The sequence below is a fragment of the Trachypithecus francoisi genome, unplaced genomic scaffold, assembly GCF_009764315.1.
Source record: "Trachypithecus francoisi isolate TF-2019V2 unplaced genomic scaffold, Tfra_2.0 Lachesis_group10, whole genome shotgun sequence".
NCBI lineage: Eukaryota > Metazoa > Chordata > Mammalia > Primates > Cercopithecidae > Trachypithecus > Trachypithecus francoisi.
The window spans coordinates 76,628,044-76,642,729 of NW_022681455.1; positions in this window are offsets into that span (position 1 = coordinate 76,628,044).

The window sequence follows — 14,686 nt, forward strand, 5'->3', positions numbered from 1 at the left end:
TTTGGTGACATGGGTTATCTACAATAGCACCTTATTAATTCTACCAATTGAGGAAAGATGTGAAAAAGTCAAACTATATGATAGAATAAGAGGAGGCCGTTTGTTACATTTTCATACTTGAACCAATGGCTATTACCAGAACCTCTGTATATAACTCATTCATCTAAAACAAAAAGTAGGTCCCATGCGATTATTAATGCCTTTCCAGCTAGGCACCGGACTAAATACTGGGTATTCAATGGTAGGTGAAACTGCTAAAGTCTCTATCTTCATGGAGCCTACCTCCTAGTGTGGGAGATACATCTTATTTAAATAGTCATAAGTAAGTTCGATTTACACATGATTATATAAGATGACTGTAGAAAGTGCTATAATAGAAAATCAAGGTATTAAATGAGAGCTCATTGTTAGAGGGTCTGGCTCATGCTAGGCAAGTGGAGGCCAGAGAATGCTTCCCAGAGGAAATATTTGAGCTGAGTTCTAAAGGACAGGTAGGCATTAACTAGGAGGGTTCTACCTAGAATCATGTGCAAAACCTCCAGCCGCCACTATCTCCTCCTCTAAAAGCCATAGCTGGAACCAGGCACGGTGGTTCATGCCACATAATCCCAACATTGTGGGAGGCCAAGGCAGGCGGATTGCTTGAGCCTAGGACTTCAAGACCAGCATGATCAACATGGTGAAACCCCATCTCTACAAAATATAGAAAAATTAGCTAGGTGTAGTGGTGCTCAGCTGCAGTACCAGCTACTCGGGGGGCCGAGGTGGGAGGATTGCTTGAACCTGGGAGGCAGAGGTTGCACCAAGCTGAGATCATGCCACTACACTCCAGCCTGGGTGACAGAGCAAAACGAGTCTCTGCTTTTTTTTGAAAAAAAAAAAAAAAAACAGAAGAAGGAGGAGGAGGAGGAGGAGATAAAAGCCATAGCTGGGAATGTCCTTGGTGCTCTGAACTGGATGACATTTGTTAGGCATGGCCATCCCTCCCACCCCCTGCTCCTCAAGATCAGCCTTCACTTAATCCAAGAACTGATGGTTACCTACCCACACTCTGCTCTTCTGCTGCTACTTTCTGGGCTCTGAGATGACCACAGAGTCCAGAGTCAAATGCTGGGCCACTCCCAACATTACTGATGATGCTGTCAAAATGTGGTTACACTTCTGCTGCACTTCAATTATCTATGGAAAACCTAATTTAAGAGGTATATGGTGTTTTGTCTGCCTGCATTTCTTCCTGTAAGAAACACCCTTTCCCCTCTTCACTAGTAAACCTGTCTCAGTCCTTATGAGTTGCTGGAGCTGGACTGCCTCACTTCCATCCCCAAGGTCAGGTACATACCCAGATCTGGTCAGAGGACTCCATGTGTCAAGGTACAACTACTGCCTCAGCAAGGAGCACTTACTCATACAGTGCCCATTAGCGTCTACCTGGGGACTTTTCCTGTGCTACTGGAACAAAAGTGCATGTTTCCTCACCATCTTGGGCTGTTAGCCCCATGTGAACATGGAGGCATCTTGCTGCCATGCGATGAAAAGCTTATACCCAACACAGAGGGTAAGTCAGATAAACCAGTTCATGACATATTTTGAGATCCAAATCTGCCTGACTTTTCAGCTACAGGAGCCAATAAATTCCTTTTTTTTTTTTTTTGGAGACAGATTCTCACTCTGTCGCTCAGGCTGGAGTACAGTGGCGCGATCTTGGCTCACTGCAACCTCCATCTCCCGGGTTCAAGTGATTCTCCTGCCTCAGCCTCCCGAGTAGCTGGGACTACAAGCACGCACCGCCATGCCCAGGTAATTTTTTGTATTTATAGTAGAGGCAGGGTTTCACCATGTTGGCCAGGCCGGTTTAGAACTCCTGACCTTAGGTGATCCACCCGCCTCGGCCTCCCAAAATGCTAGGATTACAGGCATGAGCCACTGTCCCCGACCCAAATTCCTTTTTTATTTAAGCTAATCTGCATTGAATTTCTGTCACTTGTAGCCAAAGTGGTTGAATAATGCACCTTTCCAATTGGCACTTGTGCCCAAATTACTATAAACTGGCTGCCTCTGACCACTCTAGGGAAAGGATTCACTGATTTCTAATTGACCACTACGAGTGAAGACACAGGAGTTCTGAAACAGCTGAGCCCAGATTCCGAGAACGACAGGACAAGATCACGACTGTACTTTTGAACTTGATTTTGGAGGTGTTCACAAGCATGACGCCTCTCCTGGACTTTGTTTACTGATTGGAACTGCAAGACAGACGAGACAGCAGAACTAGGCCAGCAATGGGTACAAGGTGCCAAAAAGGTAATAGAAACCCAAGTTCCACTTTGAAGCAGCATAAATCAGACATGTCTCAAACATTAAAAAAGGAAGTGGCCTGATCAAGACCTTTAAACGGGGTAAAAAGTCACAAAGTCATGGCCATGAGCGGCTAATCACAGAATTACTACAATATGTGCTCAGAGACACAGGGTTTCATGAAAAGCCCCATCTCTGGCTGGCTGCAGCACCTCTGTGCTTTTTGTCCCAGCATTTGGTTAGCAGCAGGATCCCATTATCCTTCAGTGTTCTGTAGTTATAACAGATTCCAGCTTCAGAAAAAAAAAAAAAAAAAAAAAAATGGATTCCAGCTGCCAGGGGTTCTCTCTGGGAGATTTTCTATCTCTGAGACGGAATTGTCTTTTTCTCCCTTTTTTCATGGTGAGAGGGGCATGGAGTACACCTCTGATAATCTGCAGAGGCAAAGCCTTGCATGAGCATGCTGACAACCCTGCAGAGAGAAAGCCTTAGGCTGGAAGTTCAAGGGCAACCAGGAGAATGAACATTTCGATGAATAAAGCAATTTGATAACTACCATGTTGTGGTCTAAGACCCAACACTTACAGGCTTACATGGTGATTACTGAAGGTGCAACTATTTTAATGGCTTCATCTACTTTAAAGTACTGGTGATTTTTCTACTACTTCATTGAATCACTTGATGTTTCTTGGAAGAGTTCTTTGGTCTTTCTGCTAAAATGTTATTCTAAGCTAGGAGAGATGCCATGATTTCAGAGAATTTCTTTTCCTCTATAATATTATGTATTTTCCTCTGGGGTATCAATGACCCTACTGACTACTTTGAATATTATGCCTTTAGGGTGTCTTCACCTCTCATTTCCTTAACATGTTTAAATGAATCTCTGATAGAAAAATGAATCTGAAGCCTTGCTTATGCTTTGATTCATTCAACAAATATTTATTGCACACTTACTGTTTTAGATGCCTGGGATACAGAGTAGATAAATCAATAATGATCCTTGCCTTCAACAAAGCTTACATTCTGGTGGAGGCAAAGAGATAATAAATAAATATATTTAATATCATCTTTTATAATAACCATTATACCTCTGCTTATGAAAAAAATTGCATTCAATTTTTGCTCACAGTCTTCTTTTTTTTTTTTTTGAGACAGGGTCTCACTCTGTCACCTAGGCTGGAGTGCAGTGGCACAATCATACTTCACTGCAACCTCCACCTCCTGGGCTCAAGTGACCCTCCTGCATCAACCCCACAAGTAGCTCTGACTACAGGCGCATGCCACAAAGCCCAGCTAATCTTTGTATTTTTTGTAGAGATGGAATTTCGCCATGTTGCCCAGGCTGGTCTTGAACTACTAGACTTGAGTGATCTGCCTACCTCAGCCTCCCAAAGTGCTGGAATTACAGGCGTGAGCCACTATGCCCAACTAATCTTCTATTTATTTATTTCCTTCCTCCCTCCCTCCTTCCCTTCCTTCCTTCCTTTTCCCTCCCTCCCTCCCTCCCTTCCTTCCTTCCTTTCCTTCCTTTCTTTCCTTCCCTTCCCTTCTTCTCTTCCTTTCTCTCTCTTTTCTTTTTTTTTTCTGACAGAGTCTTGCTCTGTCGCCCAGGCTGGAGTGCAGTGGCACGATCTTGACTCACTATAACCTCCACCCCCTAGGTTCAAGTGATTCTCTTACCTCAGCCTCCTGAGTAGTTGGTATTATAGGCACACACCACCACAACCAGCTACTTTTTTTTTCTTTTTTTGTAGTTTTAGTAGAGACAGTGTCTTACTATGTTGTCCAGGCTGGTCTCAAACTCCTAGATTCAAGTGATCTGACTGCCTCAACCTTCCAAGGTGCTGGGATTACAGGCATGAGCCACTGCACCCAGCCTAATCTTCTATTCTCAAAAGAAAAAAAAATCCACCTGCAGGTAACAGAATTCTAAAATATTACTGTCTGGAACCCTTTACTTCATTTTCCTAGGTTATACCTGCCAAATTATTGGTAAATTCAGCTCTGTGAGGTGAATGGGACCATATAAATGATCATACTCTCACCTTGAATCCTATCTTTAGGATCTTCTACATCATGAGACTAAAGCAAAATCTGGCTCCTTTCCACTCTTCTACTATCAACATCAGCTCAAAAATACATAAAATTACTAAGGTTGCTTCCTGATGGCATCAGTGAAATAACTTTATGGTCATTCATACAAAAACAGACAGCCCTGGCCCAGCACAGTGTCTCATACCTATAATCCCAGCACTTTGGGAGGCTGAGGCGGGAGGAACACTTGAGGCCAAGAGTTTCAGACCAGCCTGGTAAACATGGCAAGACTGACCCTATCTCTATTTAAAAAAAAAAAGAGAGAGAATCCTTTCAAAGACACCAAATCAGTATCAATGAGTACCTCTGCCGAAAAAAAGAGGAGCTCAGAATGGAGAAGGCCAGAGAAACCTCAGTAAGGTAAATGTGTCCGTATAGTTTCTTTTGAATTTGTGTCAAGAAAACTTGAGTCCCTATAAACTGTTGCTACTTCAAGAATAGAGAGGGAATTTCTCTTTTCTAGGGTCAGCCTGACATGTCCGTTTTTTTTTTTATGAGACGGAGTCTTGCTCTGTCACCCAGGCTGGAGTGCAGTGGCCGGATCGCAGCTCACTGCAAGCTCTGCCTCCTGGGTTTATGCCATTCTCCTGCCTCAGCCTCCCAGGAAGCTGGGACTACAGGCGCCCGCCACCTCGCCCGGCTAGTTTTTTTTTGTATTTTTAGTAGAGACGGGGTTTCACCGTGTTAGCCAGGATGGTCTCAATCTCCTGACCTCGTGATCCGCCCGTCTCGGCCTCCCAAAGTGCTGGGATTACAGGCTTGAGCCACCGCGCCCGGCCGACATGTCCGTTTTAACAATAATGCTGTGAGATGCATTGAAGGCTTACTACTTGCCTGGCCCTGTCTTAGCTTGGGTTGCCACAACAAAATATCATAGCGCAGGTTGGGTAGCTATTTATTTATTTATTTATTAAGAGGGCCTTGCTCTGTCACCCAGGCTGGAGTGCAGTAGAGCCATCTAGCTCACTGTAGCCTCAATCTCCCAGGCTCAAGTGATCCTTCCATCTCAGCCTCCCAAACAGCTGGGACTACAAGCACACACCACCAAGCCCAGCTAATTTTTTTAAACAGTTTTTGTAGAAACAAGGTCTCACCATTGCCCAGGCTGGTCTTGAACTCTGGGCTTCAGTCTCCTCCCACCTTGGCCTTCCAAACTGCCAGGATTAGAGTGTGAGCCCCAAGACCTGGCCTAGGTGGCTTAAACAACAGACATTTATTTCTCACACTTGTGAAGGCCAGGAAGTCTGAGATCTGGGTGCCAGCATGGTTGGGTTCTAGTGAGGGCTGTCTTCCTGGCTTGTAGACAGGAAACTATGTTCTTGTATGAGAGAGAGAAAAGGAGGGAAGAGGATGGGGGAGAAGGAGGGAGAAGAAGGGAGAGGGAGAAGGAGGCGGAATGGGGAGAGAGAGAGAGAGAGAGAATGAGAGCTCTCTCACATCTCTTCTTTTTTTTTTTTGAGATGGAGTCTCACTCTGTCACCCGGGCTGGAGTGCAGTGGCGCTATCTCGGCTCACTGCAACCTCCGCCTCCCAGGTTCAAGCTATTCTGCCTCAGCCTGCTGAGTAGCTGGGACTACAGGCACACACCACCATAGCCAGCTAATTTTTGTACTTTTAGTAGTGACAGGGTTTCACCATGTTGGCCAGGATGGTCTCCATCTCCTGACCTTTGACCCACCCGCCTCAGCATTCCAAAGCCCTGGGATTACAGGCATGAGCCACTGCACCCGGCCTCATGTATCTTCTTATCAGGACACTAATCCCATCACGCAGGCCCACCCTCATCACCTCAACTAAACCTAATCACCCCCAAAGGCCTCATCTCAAAATAGCATCTCTTTAGGGTTTAGGGCTTCAAAATATGAATTTTAGGGAGACAAAATTTAATCCATAGCACCCTGCTGGAACGTTTCCCTCATTGCTACTAATTCCACAATACCCCTGAAGAAGACACTGAGGCTTAGACAGGTTAATTAAATTGTCCAAAGTTACACAGCTAATGAGTTTGGAGCTGAGGTTTTTTACTTAGATATGAACTAAAAACCTCTTCAAGATAAAATGATGGCGGGGCGCAGTGGCTGATGCCTGTAATCCTAGCACTTTGGGAGGCCAAGGCAGGCATATCACTTGCGGTCAGAAGTTTGAGACCAGCCTGGCCAACATGGTAAAACCCTGTCTCTACTAAAAGTACAAAAAAAAAAAAAAAAAAAATTAGCTGGGCATTGAGGCTTACTCATGTAGTTCCAGCTACTTGGGAGGCTGAGGCAGGAGAATCACTTGAACCCAGAAAGCAGAGGCTGCAGTGAGCTGAGATCACACCACTACACTCCAGCCTGGGTGAAAGAGCGAGACTCTGTCTCAAAAATAAAATAAAACAAAATAAAAATAAATAAAATGGTGCCTCTAATACAAACTTATCAGAAGGAAAAAACTCAGTTTCTAAGAAGATGGTCATATGCTTTTAGTGGAAATGAATTAAGACACTCTCAACTGGAAGGGATCGCCTTTGACAAATTCCATCAAGTACCTAATAGTTCAAGACCTACACCTGGGCAACTGTGAGACCTTGTTTCTACAAAAAATGTTTCGACTGGTCTTGAACCCCTGGGCTCAAGCGACCCTCCTGCCTCAGCCTCCCAAAGTGCTGGGATTACAGGCATGAGCCATAATCTTTTGGGCCAAATATTCTTAATAATTTAGAATGCCACAAGTACTCATGTTCATTACAGTTAGCAACTGGACTTAATTTAAAGAACCTTGTCAAAGACACAGTGATTATCCCAATGTTCATTTCAGCAACCTCAACAAATGTATATGATTATATGTACACAATTTTTTGGAGTTGTAATTTGTGCATATTTTTTAATACTGTCTTCTCATACTTCTCATGTCTTTAATACTGTCTTAGTAGGTTGAGTGGCAGGAATAGCCCTTTTCCTTTCATATACTAGAACTTCATCAAGCCCCAAGTATAATAATGACTTCACCAGCCCCAAGTATAATACATAAGATTAACTCATTTCTTCCTAAGTAACCTAATCTTTAACATTACATAAAACCACCAATTTAGTCCTAATATGAACAGAGGTCATTAAACAAGCAGGAGCCAGTTCTTGCCTGAGAATTTCCAGGTTGTTGCTTTAGTAAATATGGAAAGCACTTGTTTTCAAAAAGCAGTTTTAAAATTAGTTTTAAGAGCTGGGCGCGGTGGCTCATGCCTGTAATCCCAGCACTTTGGGAGGCTGAGGCTGGTGGATGACTTGAGCCCAGGAGTTCAAGACCAGTCTGAGCAACATGGTGAGACCCTGTCTCTACAAAAAATACAAAAATTAGCCGGGCCTGGTGGCACACACCTGTAATCCCAGCTACTCAGGGGGCTGAGGCAGGAGAATTGCTTGAACCCGGGAGTGGAGGTTGCAGTGAGCCGAGGTCATGCCACTGTACTCCAGCCTGAATGACAGAGTGAGACTCCGTCTAAAAAAAAAAAAAAAAAAATTAGCCAGGCATGGTGTTATGCACCTGTCCCAGCTACTCAGGAGACTGAAGTGGGAGGATCGCTTGAGCCCAAGAGTTCAAGACTGCAGTGAGGTATGATCATGCCACTGCATTCCAGCCTGGGTGATACAGCAAGTCTCTTAAAAATAAAAGTATTAGGACTCTGTACCCCAGTTCCCAGCTCAGTGCTAATACTAGCAGGCACTCAAAAATGTTCGCTGAAAAAAGAATGCAAGCATGCTTAGTAGGTTGAGTGGAAGGAATAGCCCTTTTCCTTTCATGTATTAGAACTTCATTGTCATTGTTTCTTCTTTGTGCAAAACGTGGATTTGTGTTGCAAGTTTTTGTTGTTGTTGTTGTTGAGACAGGGTCTCATTGTCACCCAGGCTGGGGTGCAGTGGCATGATCACTGCAACCTCTGCTTCCTGGGTTTAAGTGATTTTCCAGCCTCAGCCTCCTGAGTAGCTGGGTCTATAGGTGTGCGCCACTGCACCTGGCTAATTTTTGTATTTTTGTAGAGATGGGGTCTCACCATGATGCCCAGGCTGGTCTCAAACTCCTGGGCTCAAGTCATTCGCCCGCCTAGGCCTCCCAAAGTGCTGGAATTACAGGCATGAGCCACCGCACCCAGCCACAAATTTTTTTTTTTTTTTTTTTGAGACGTAGTCTCGCTCTGTCGCCCAGGCTGGAGTGCAGTGGCCAGATCTCAGCTCACTGCAAGCTCTGCCTCCTGGGTTTACACCATTCTCCTGCCTCAGCCTCCCGAGTAGCTGGGACTATAGGCACCCGCCACCTCGCTCGACTAGGTTTTTTTTTTTTTTGGTATTTTTTAGTAGAGACGGGGTTTCACCGTGTTAGCCAGGATGGTCTTGATCTCCTGACCTCGTGATCCGCCCATCTCGGCTTCCCAAAGTGCTGGGATTACAGGCTTGAGCCACCACGCCCGGCCCCAGCCACAAATTTTTAATAGGAGTTGGATGTATAAAACAATTAAGACAACCCATTTCTAACTTTACTGTATGAAATACCTTATCCCAGATAATTAGAAGAGATTATATGTTGGTTTTCTTGCCCAATTAATTACCCCAGTTATAGATCTCCATTAACAATAAACTTAACCATTACATTCACTGGCTGCTGGATAGTATATCTTTGGGTCACTATTAAATAAATAGATCTACAAAATGTAGTAAAATAATCTTCCCTGCAGAACTAACATTTCTGTAATTGTATCAAGGAATCATAGACCACCTTTTGAAAATGTCAGTGGGAAGAATCATACTCCTGGGCTATACAGTTCTGAGTATGTTAACAGTAAAATAATAATTGGATATTAGAAAACTTACAGGTATGACTTTATTTCAAATATATATTTTTGCTGAGTACTTTTTTTTTTTTTTTTGAGACAAGATTTCACTGTGTTACCCAGGCTGGAGTGCAATGATGCAGTCACAGCTCACTGCAGCATTGACCTCCCAGGCTCAAGCAATTCTCTGGCCTCAGCCTCCTGAGTAGCCGGGTGACAGGTATGTACCACCACATGTGGCTAATTTGTGTATTTTTTGTAGAGACAGGGTCTTACCATGTTGCCCAGTCTGGCCTTGAACTCCTGGACTCAAGGGATCCAATGACAGGTGAGAGTCACCATGCCCAGCCACATTTTTGCTAAATTCTTTATACTGGCGAATCTCAAAGAATTCTCTCATCATCACACCATATCCTGCTAAGTGTGCAATTAACCTGTGGACTTTAGTCGGACATTTTCAGATTAGCATTAGCTATGTGAGGCCACCAAATGCCAACTGTTAAATTATCACTCAAAGATAAATGACACTTGAGTGTGCTGTTTGAGTTCATACCTCTAAAAATGCTTATAGTACCATGAGACTAGTGTGCCAACGTGTCTGGCTGCCAACGTGTCTATAGCTGAGCCAGCAAGAATTAGTCTCTAGAGCCTCTGTTTCCAAGGAAGTCAATCTCTAGATTCCCACATTGGCTGCATGATGGAATAAGCCAGGGGCTATGAAAAATACTGATGCCTGTTGAAGCTTGGGGGAGCTGGGGGTGGGGTGTAGGGCAGTGATGATCAGAATTGAATAGAACTGGGAGTCCTTAGTGTTGCTGGTGGCAATGTTGAAATGCATGAGGGTTGTTTATTGTATAATGAAGTGTTTTTCATATGAAGTCATATGAAGTATTCCATTCCACTGTATTTGTTCTTATTTTAACCATACAACTAGCTAATAAAGGAAATCAAGTATTGTTTTATATTTAAAAAAAAATACTTATGCCTGGATCTCACCCCCCAGACATTCTGATTTCACTGGTCTAGGGTGTGGTCTGGGCATCACGACTTTTTCAAGCTCCAAGTGATTCTAATGTGCAACAAGGTTGAGAACTAGGGCCTTCGTGTTCTTTGAGAATACAAAGAAAATTCAGAAAGACAGGTTAAAAACATACTCTCCATTCCTCCATTGCTCTGACATCTATCAGCAAATAAGCTATCACAGGAAATACAGGGCTTTGGCTCTTTTCCATTTCAGATTCTGTTCTTCTGTTCCTGTCCTCTTTTAGCCACCAGGGTTTTACTTTTATTTATTTATTTGAGACAGAGTCTCATTCTATTGCTCAGGATTTTACTTTTACTTTTATTTATTTATTTATTTATTTATTTATTTGAGACAGAGTCTTGCTCTATTGCCCAGGCTTGAGTGCAGTGGCGTGATCTTGGCTCACTGCAACTTCTGCCTCCTGGGTTCAAGTGATTCTCTTGCCTCAGCTTGCTAAGTAGCTGGGATTATAGGCACGCACCACCTCGCCCGTCTAATTTTTGTATTTTTAGTAGAGACGGGGTTCCACCATGTTGGCCAGGGTGGTCTCAAACTCCTGACCTCAGATGATCCGCCTGCGTCAGCCTCCCAAAGTTCCGGGATTACAGACATGAGCCACGGAGCCCAGCCTAATGATTGATTGACTGATTGTGAGACAGGGTCTCACTCTGTTGCCCAGGCTGGAGTACAGTAGTGAGATCATAGCTCACTGCATTCTCGAACACCTGGGCTCAAGTGATACTCCTAACTCAGCCTCCTGAGTAGCTGGGACTACAGAAATGTGCCACCACTCCTGGCTAATTTTTTTTTTTTTTTTTTTTGAGACGGAGTCTCGCTCTGTCGCCCAGGCTAGAGTGCAGGGGTGCAATCTCGGCTCACTGCAACCTCTGCCTCCTGGGTTCAAGCTATTCTGCCTCAGCCTGTTGAGTAGCTGGGACTACAGTCACATGCCACCATGCCCAGCTAATTTTTGTACTTTTAGTAGAGACAGGATTTCACTGTGTTAGCTAGGATGGTCTCGATCTCCTGACCTCGTGATCTGCCCGCCTTGGCCTCCCAAAGTGCTAGGATTACAGGCATGAGCCGCCATGCCCGGCCACTCCTGGCTAATTTTTAAAAACATTTTTTGTAGGGATGGGGTCTTGCTATATTGCCCAGACTGGTCTCAAACTCCTGACCTCAAAGTGCTGGAAGATGAGAGCTACAGATGAGAGCCACCACACTTGACCGTCACCAGAGTTTTCTACTACAATATTGCTTGAGGCTTTTTTTTTTTTTTTTTTTTTTAGGTGGAGTCTAGCTCTGTCGCCCAGCCTGGAGTGCAGTGGCGCAATCTCGGCTCACTGCAAGCTCTGCCTCCCGGGTTCATGCCATTCTCCTGCCTCAGCCTCCCGGTAGCTGGGACTACATGCGCCCGCCACCACGCCTGGCTAATTTTTTGTATTTTTAGTAGAGACAGGGTTTCACCGTGTTAGCCAGGATGGTCTCGATCTCCTGACCTCGTGATCCGCCCGCCTCGGCCTCCCAAAGTGCTGGGATTACAGGCGTGAGCCACTGCACCTGGCCTGCTTGAGGCTTTTACTGCTACTTGGATTTCAAGCAATGTCCCCAGTTCAGGTGGAAAACAGTCACCTCGAAGATGAAGAAACTGAGTCTAAGGAAGAACTCTTCACATTCTACAGAAGAAATGTGGTCCGAGACAGTCCACATTCACTTCCTTCATTCAGATACTCATTTCTTAGCCACAGTTAACCAATTTTGAGCCATGCCTCTATAATGAAATATCACTGAGTTCTACGGTTCTAACTCCTTAATCTCTCATGTCAGTCTCCTCTTGCCTTCTGTCTTCCACTGCTTTAGAGCTGGAATTACATGCGTGAGCCACCACACTGGCCCCATGCATAATATTAACCAGTGGAACTAGCATTCCTCATATAAAATCACTTTGTTAGCCTTCCAGCTGTTCTTTGCAATCCAGCTAACATCCCTTCAAAACACACTTCAGGGTAATCTTTTATTTTTACTTATTTATTTTTTGAGACAGGGTCTGACTCTGTCATCCCAGCTGGAGTGCAGTGGCGCGATCTCGGCTCACTACAACCTCCACCTCCCGGGTTCAAGCAATTATCCTGCCTCAGCCTCCCAAGTGGCTGGGACTTCAGGTGCGTGCCACCATGCCCGGCTAGTGTTTGCAATTTTTGTGGAGATGGGTTTTTGCCATGTTGCCCAGGCTAGTCTCGAACTCCTGAGCTCAAGAGATCTACCCACCTCGGTCTCCCAAAGTGCTGAGATTATAGGCATGAACCATCACGTCCAGTCTGGGGTTATCTTTTAAAAGGCAAATCTGATATTATTACCTCTTGGTTTAATAATTACAATGCTCCATTCCTTTTATGATCAAGTCTGCACTTCTCAAGCTCTACTACTAAACCATCAGCCATTCCTCCAAGCACGTCCTACAACCTCATGCCTCTCTGTGCTTGCACAGACTCCCTGCTACTATGAAGTTTCAAAATTTATTAGAGAGATCATTTATTTTCTCCTCAGTCTGAATTGTATGCTAAGCCAGTGGGTACTCCCTCAACAGCCCACACTTACATCTGTAATAGTACCTAGCACCCAGGATTAGGATTCTCACTATAATTGACTGTGAGTTTATTCAGAGTTGGGGGCTGCATCTTTTGCCTCTTTTTCCTTTGGGTTTAGCACAGGACCTGGTACACAGTAGGTGTTAATATTTGTTGAATGAATGCTGTATCATTTTACACGTCTATGTGTTGTACATATATCTATGCTATTTCTCTTCACTGGGTACATGCAATCTCCATGCAAATTATTATTATTATTATTTTTTTTTTTTTTTGAGACAGGATCCTGCTCTGTCACACAGACTGGAGTGCAGTGGTATGATCATAGCTCACTACAGCCTCCAACTGCTGGGCCCAAACAGTCCTCCCACCTCAGCATGCCAAGTAGCTAGGATTACAGCTGTGTACCACCACACTCGGCAAATTTTTCCATTTTTTGTAGAGATGGGATCTTGCTATGTTCCCCAGGCTGGTCTCAAACTCCTGGCCTCAGGGGATCCTCCTGCCTCAGCCTTCCAAAGCACTGGGATTACAGGCATCAGCAATGGCACCTGGCCCCATGCACAGTATTTATGCCTCCACTGAAACCTGGCTGAAGCATTTTTTTCTCTGTGAAGCCTTCCTGGACTTGGTTCCAGAGACAGTGATGATCATGCCCACCTTTTAGCCACCATGATATCTTATATATACTTCTAATCATAGTATCTACCTTTTTGTCCTGTAAAAATCTCTCCTCATGTCTGTCTTCTTTACCAGATTGTAGATAGCTAGTGGAAGCAACCTATTTTATTTATTTTCATATTCTGAGCACTTACGACATAATAGGCAATGAGTAATTAAGCCTTCATTTTTCCATTTAGTAATTAAGCCTTCAGTGCTTCTTTTACACCAAAACAGATTGTTCTAAAACAAAATTCAGATCATGTTTTTCTTTTCTTTTTTTTTTTTTTGAGACAGAGTCTTGCTTTGTTGTCCAGGCTGGAGTGCAGTGGCATCATCTCAGCTCAATGCAACCTCTGCCTCTCTGGTTCAATCAATTCTTGTGCCTCAGCCTCCCGAGTACCTGGGACTACAGGTGCGTGCCACCATGCCCAGCTAATTTTTGTATTTTTAGTAGAGATGGAGTTTTGCCATGTTGGCTAGGCTGGTCTTAAACTCCTGGCCTCAAGCAATCCACCTGCCTCAGCCTCTCAAAGTACTGGGTTACAGGTGTGAGCCACTATGCCTGGCCCAGATGATGTTTGTCTCATGCATTAAAATCTTCAGTGATTTCCCTTTACCTAGAGTGGTCTTTCCCAAAATACAGCATCTGGACCCCTGCTGGCACACATGATAATTTTTACACGTTACATAATAGATATTTTTATTTTTTATTTTTTGGATGGAGTTTCACTCTTCTCACCTAGGCTGCAGTGCAGTGGCGTGATCTTGGCTCACTGCAACCTCCACCTCCCGGGTTCAAGCATTTCTCGTGCCTCAGCCTCCCGAGTATCTGGGACTACAGGCGCCCACCACCACACCCAGCTAACTTTTGTGTTTGGTAGAGATGGGGGTTCACCATACTGATCAGGCTGGTCTCGAACTCCTGACCTCAGGTGATCATGCCTTGGCCTCCCAAAGTGCTAGAATTACAGGAGTGAGCCACCGGCCAGTTCTTTTTATTTTAATGGCATTAGAAAAATTGAAATCTACCAAATGAATGATTTTATGGATGCTTTTTCCTATGGCAGCTGAGATTTGTTTTAAGTTAGTGATTTAAAATAAATTGAAAGAAAAATATTGAATAACTATTAGTAGATAGAGTACTCATATAACAAATGTCAAAAATCCATCATATTCGTGAAACCCTAACATCCTATACATCTTCTAAATCCAGTGTACAGA